The sequence below is a fragment of the Cyprinodon variegatus genome, unplaced genomic scaffold (genome assembly GCF_000732505.1).
Source record: "Cyprinodon variegatus isolate N-32 unplaced genomic scaffold, C_variegatus-1.0 Scaffold362, whole genome shotgun sequence".
Lineage (NCBI taxonomy): Eukaryota > Metazoa > Chordata > Actinopteri > Cyprinodontiformes > Cyprinodontidae > Cyprinodon > Cyprinodon variegatus.
Window position 1 is genome coordinate 650,270 of NW_015150815.1, and position 6,679 is coordinate 656,948.

The window sequence follows — 6,679 nt, forward strand, 5'->3', positions numbered from 1 at the left end:
AATTTCTGTTGGTCAGAGCAGTTAATCAGACCTTATGGATACTTAAATGACAATACAAGAGCCAATTAAGAAAAACAACAGCAAAATATTTAAATTAATATATTTTGACCTAATCTATAAAGATTTTTTTGTTTAACTTTTTACTTCCACAATGAATCAATTTTTTAAAAATATTTCATGTAAAAATAATTGCTTTCATCTGTGATGTTTAGCCTACAGATTATACATGACTGAGAGGAGCGTCAGTGTTAAAGTGTCATGAATAAAACAAGTCATCTGAATGAATAAAACTGAAAAGGGCTGCATGTGAGACGGTCTCTGTATGTGAAAGTGAGTGGGTTTGTCTAAGATTGCTACATGAATGCCAACATTGTCAGAGAAAGGGCAAATGACTTCTTTGTAATTTTCTAATGTACTAAGTCATGGTAAAGATTGCATCATACCGTAATTGTAATATACCGCTGAAACCCCAAGCACAAAGCAGGGGTGTTATTTCCTGTTTGAAAACAACACTTAAAAAGAAGATGTGTGTGCTTCCACCTGCCTTTTCCATCACCTTTATCTTAGTATCTCAAATGACTCCCCCCCAATACCTCCTTATCCTGTTTCATCTGAGAGGATTAAAGCTCTGTGGCTTTAAATCCACCGGCTGCACCCAACTGTCTGTAGATCTGCTACCCTGCCTTCATGCCACTGCATGAATTCTCTTAGAAAATAGGACAAAAAGGACTTCAACTTACCAAAGAAGCAGCAGCTTGAGTGTGTCCTGAAGGTGACATCAGCCATGCCTCCACGTGTGGTGCCTCCTCATTCACCATCACTCTGTTTGCTCCTATCCTCCCTCACACACTGCTGGCGGCTGGCTATGTGTCTCTTCTTCCTGTTTCCTTCTGCAAAGCATGATGGGAGCAGAAGCCATTGTCTGGTGTCTGTGTATTGGATGGTGAGACAGACGGGAGGGGGAGAGAGGCCAAGGGATGCGAAGAGGAAGGAGGAGGGGCTGGTGCCTGTGGATGAGGATTACCATGGCGACTACATTCCTGCACGCCTTAGTGTATTTGAACTGTGAAAATGATTTGAAGTCTGATTCATAGTGAAAAGACAGAACCATTCATGAGTTGATCATAGTGCTGCAAATGAAACCTGAATTAACTCCAAACTGGAGAAATATCAGCACCCTTGCATGGGCTTTTGCTTTTCTTGACATAGCCTACCTAAATAATTCAGATCATAGAAAAACTTTATACATCAGACAAAGAGAATCCCAGTAAAATATATATACTAGTTTTCAATGAAAATTTTATGATAGCCCATCTAACCAACCTGTCCCTAAGAAAGAAGCAATTACACCCCGACTTAGTCATTATTTATCTGTAATTAACTGCGCTTTGGGACAGTTAAACTTCCTTTGTAAACATTCTAGCCTGTCAGACGTGCCATACTAAGGAGGACAACAGGAAGTAGGTAAAAAAAAATGTAAGACAAAAAAATGCAAGATGATATGAAAGACAAATTTATAAATATCTTTACTTTTGAAGATGCTTACAAAGTCATTTGGAATTCTAACAAATCACATCAGTTGAATTACCAATAAACTTCGCAGGAGATTGAGGCCTGCAAAACTCCTTCAGGAGCCTATTAACAACCCTTGGAGAATCATCTACAGCATAGGTCTCCAACCTGTGGCTCCAGAGTTACATGTGGCTCTTTGGACCCTCTACAGCGGCTCTTTATAGTGGCTAAAATGGAGCCTAGGCGTAAGTTCAACTGAAGCTGAAGCTGATTGATCTCCTACATCCACCTACGACATAGCCAATAGGCTTTGAACCACACCGCCACGAAAGCCAATCGGCCTGCGATTGGCTTTCGTGGCAACTTGTCTGCCTGGTGCGCAGGCGGTGGATGCCCTGTGTGACTTCATTCAACCCACCTCCAGCCCCTCCTCCACCATCGTAGCTAGAAGTCCATCAGAGTTCATTACTCCATGACTCTTGCTGCATCCTGCATCTCTTTTCAACCGGTCCAATAGAAGACCGCCATGTTCAGCCTGGTTCTCCCAGAGGCGTCTTCCGAATGGGGAGTTTTTCCTCTCCACTGTCGCTTCTTGCTTGCTCATCATGGACAGGTTCTCTCAACCTGTGTTATCCAAACTGGACTTCCATCTTTCAGGTCCCTGAGTGAAGCTCTAGTATCAGCTCCCGCAGTCCACTGGATCTCCCCATAAAGCTCAGCATACCGTCTCTCTAGCAGTCTACAGACTGACCAACTTCATCTATCTCCACTCCAACACCAATTTCAGGCCTGGGGGGAAACAGCCCTATTCTTTATTCCTGTTGATGCATATCTATCACAATTCAGCGCTATGTTGCCTGCCGAGGTCTGAGCGCCAAAGACCAAGTAATTGCATCAATACATTTCTTCTAATTGTCATTTCTCTTGATGTGAGTTTTTCAGATTGAAGTGCATATAAAGAGCTAAAAAATTTGTACTATAAAATAAATACCAGAATTAAAGCTTTTGTGGTTTTTATGAGATGATAAGAATGACACTAAAAGAACCATAAATACGTATGTTTTTAGAGCCACTTTTCTTTTAATTAACTTAGAATTTGTGTTTTAGTATTATTTCAAAAGCTAAAAATCCATAAATTGTTTGATGTTTAAGATGGCAACTAATTTCCTATATGAGATAATTTAAAAAAAATAAACAAACAGGTTGTTTTTTGATAAAGTCCTTTACTTTGTGGTTCTAAACAACTTTTACCTGGTTGGACTTGAGACAAAACGACTCTTTGCATATGAAAAGTTGCAGACCCCTGATCTACAGGATCCACAGTACTGCAGATATTGGTTGCCCTGGTTTAGGCAAAAACATTAAGAAATAGAAAATAATAACTTATAAACAAGAAACTGAGCAAAAATGCATGATTCATAGATCTGCAAGGCAAATATTACAGCTGACTGAAGAAAACAAACATACAAACAAACAACATAAAAACCAATCTCATATCTGCCATAGAACAGAATATTGTAGATAATATTCTGTGTAGAGAAAAAAAAGCAAAAGTGGAACTTGGCTGCCTTTTTTCAAGGATGTTGATGATATGCTTTAAATGTCTGGGCCAAGAATTCTGCTTTTTTTTACCAGAGGGGTTTGGTTACATTATAATCGAGAAATTGGACAAATAACAGCTAAAGTGAGCCTGCATGGTGCTAATAGAGCAGACTCAGATGTAGAGACAAAAAATGCAAGAGAATTGTGTGAGAATGAAAGCAGCTATTTTATATACTTAGCAGTGATTTTGGTATCCTGATAAAGAAAATTCCACATTTTCATGTGGAAGTTTTAAAACATCCATTCTTTCATAAAATTCATTAATTTGCTTATTTCTAATAAGAGAGTTTAGACGTAGTTGTTTTTTTTTTTTTTACAGAATGATAGGATTTTTGTTCATGTTTAGTTTGCATTTTTCTGGCATGTAATAATTTCATCTTACCTGCTGATATTATTTATTGAAGGAATGCTATTTTTTTTAAACAAATGCTTTTTAAATGAATAGACCAAACTCTGAACTACTTATTTAAATTCCTTTTTAGAAACTCTTTATCACTGAATTTGTTCAAAGGAAGACACTGAGGACTCTCTTTTGAGTCTCATCCTACTCATTAACTTTTTTAGTTGTGAATTACCTCTAACATGTTAGGAATGTGAATGTTTGAAGGGAGATTAGGAGCAACAAAACATCAGGCAGGTCATGTCTCCGATCATATGATAAGACTTGGTTTAATTATTTTTTTAAGGTTAGATGTCCACAGAAACTCCCTGTTGATTAAGAAGGTTTAATTTTTGTCTTTTCTTGCTCGGCGCTCTAAACTTGTGCTGAATGAGCAAAGTTAACTCAAAGTCGATCCATTATTCATTACAAAAACACATTTCCCTTCAGAGTACACATAGCAATCATAGTTTAGTTAAAAAGTTACAAGCTTCTCTCAAGGTGCTGATAAAGCCAAATCCTGAAATGTTCTTTTAAGGTTTAATTTTTGCTGGGAAGTTTCGTACTCTTTAAAACTTGTGTCCTGAAACTTAAATGCACTATTTTACAAACATCATTTAACAGATTTCCACCTAATTTAGTACTTTTCTAGACTGAAAAACACATAATGACAACTTTTGGACAATAAATGTAAAATTTATATTCCTAATTTGTTCTTCATTTATTGGACCCATTGTTAAACAATTGTGTGTATGGTATATGTATCACAATGCTTAATTTTACCACTGCTTGAGTAGAGCGGTAAAGCCATTCATCTTTTTCTTTCATTCATCCATTGTTTGCTATGTTTGCCAGTTTAGAATAGCTACTACATACATGCAAAGTCTATCAGCATTCTAGAATCAGCTAGATTATCCTAAATTAAATACAGACTCTTTAAATGACAGTATTTTACTTTTGTTTTGGTTTATAAAAACTCATATAAACTTTAGTGCTGCTGCAGTAAGTGATCCACAGATCCAGTTGAAGGCTGATCTCTGAGCTGCTTTATAGAGGCAGCAGACTATCCCATCTTCTGGTGCTGCAGCGATATCTGGTGGCAGGAAGAGTACATGACTAAGAATGTGCTTAACGTGCTTTTTATTTATCCCAGAAAATGTTCTTTCCATTTACATATATTTAAAATGAATACTTTGAAAAATAAGGTCTAAAAAAATTGTTTTCTCTGTATTTTTGCAGTAACCCTTCAGGTCTGCAGCGAAGAGGCCGTTGGTTTCAAGAAATAATTTTAATAATTCCCGGATGTCTCTCCTCCTCTGAACCCTGCTTTTATGTTTTGTTATAGTGTAATATTTGTTACTCTTTCCTTTCCATGTTTAGTTTATTGCTTCGTTTTAAAATGCCTCATGTAATAGCCCTTAATATTATTTTTTCTACTCTTTGCTCTAGTCCTGAATTGCTCTTAGGTTTTTTTTTTTTTTTTTAACTTTCTATGAGCTCTGCATTTTAATAGTTTCCTCTTGTTCTGTTTCTGAAAGTGTCCTATCACCATCCTGGCTTGAAAGTGGATGGATATTTATGTTAGGTTATGCCCTGTTTTTGGTAGCTTTGCACTATCTAGCCTTTTTTTTTCTTCCTAAGCATCATGTTCTTCTCACAGCCGTCCATTTAGATAATAAGACCAATCTGTGTTCATTCGAGCGATGACAATCAGTTCTGTTATTCCCTACTGGTTTCTACTGTTCCCCCTGCCCAGGTTCATGTAGTTTCTTCATAAATCCACTCAGCCATACAAATCCCTTTGTTCTGCTGTCATTTGGATTTTTAACAACCAACAACAGGATAACATCTGGCTCAGAAACTTTGTTTGAACTGCTTTAAAAAAAAAACCTTTTTTTTTAGCAGAGAGGATTCCAGGAATTGAAAACTTTAAGTTGAGATTGATTTAAAAGTGATTTCTGTTTAAAAACTAACCCCCTATGTGTAATCCCATGGTAGCCGCTTCATGTGTGATTCTGATGGGAGCATGTGGCTCACGTTGTTATTTCTAAAATATAAGATAAAAAAAAAAAAACATTTTTTGTTTTACTGTTTTAGATCAGGCTGACCTTTTGCCTCAGTGTGGATTGAAATAAGAAACTTTTTGGGGGGAGGATTCCCAGTGGAGCTAATTTTAAAAATAAATTCACACAAATCACAACAATAGAGGTTTCTTCAGGCCCATGAAAGGATAAACTTTTGGTTTTATGTCTCATTTTGTTAAGAATATTTCCCCCTTGTAAGCACCATGACAGATTTAAATTGACTCAGACAAAGGTTTAGAATTAGAAGAAATCCAGCCAAACTGTGTAGGAGGGATTTTTCTTAGAAAAGGTAAAGCATTCCTTTACCTCTGACGTAGAATCAGCAGACTGTATTATTTCAGAGTAGTTTAATGATATTTTCCCCACTGCTGTAACAGGTGTTATAGCAGTGGGACTATAACCTGTTCAGAAACTATAAGGGGAATCTATAGTTTGTAAAAATAAATAAATAAGTTCTTATTATTGTACCTTTTTTCACACAGAATTTGTTCTAATGGAGTGCTAGTTTATTTTTAGTTATTTTCTTTAATACATTTTAAAGACTTAAATAAATTGAATACAAATTCTATTATCTTGTCTTTTGCAACAAGGCCTCTAATCATTTTTGGTAAATTTTTGCTCTAAATATTGAAAACTAAACTTTGAGACTTCAATATTTATATAAAAGATCTTATCAAGATCTTTTATAACAATCCATTTTTCCTTAAGCATGAAGAAAAACTAAATCTAATAATGCTGTGTAAATAGGAAGTTATCAACATAATTCAATGAACAGATCCTTATGTACCTTTTGATATAAATGAAAAAGAGCATAACGAACACAAAAAACCTAAGGGAGGTTATTTGAGATCCATGTTATCAAAGAATGAATTTAATCATCATTTTAGGATGATGATTGAAAGCAAATCATCAATTGGAATATTGGAAGATCAGATTCTGCCTCCCTATTTAACAAGCACATCTCCAATGGTGATGCTTTATTGCCATCTAGTGGTCAAAAATCAGATTGAGCAGCTATAATGTAAAAATATCAAATAAAAGATAAATGACATCAGACCTCCATCTCATTATTAATATGATTTAATTCATAATAATGCATTCA

The 6,679-nt window shown here is 35.8% G+C and overlaps 1 protein-coding gene across 1 annotated transcript in view; it reads right to left on the reverse strand.

Annotated features, from left to right (window-relative positions):
* Window positions 1-873, reverse strand: part of LOC107092015 (sulfate anion transporter 1-like) — a 27,563-nt gene extending 26,690 nt beyond the window's left edge. The window contains exon 1 of the mRNA XM_015386284.1: window positions 741-873. The gene's annotated coding sequence lies outside the window, so the exon portion shown is untranslated. The remainder of the gene's footprint in view (window positions 1-740) is intronic.
* Window positions 874-6,679: the final 5,806 nt, after the last annotated feature.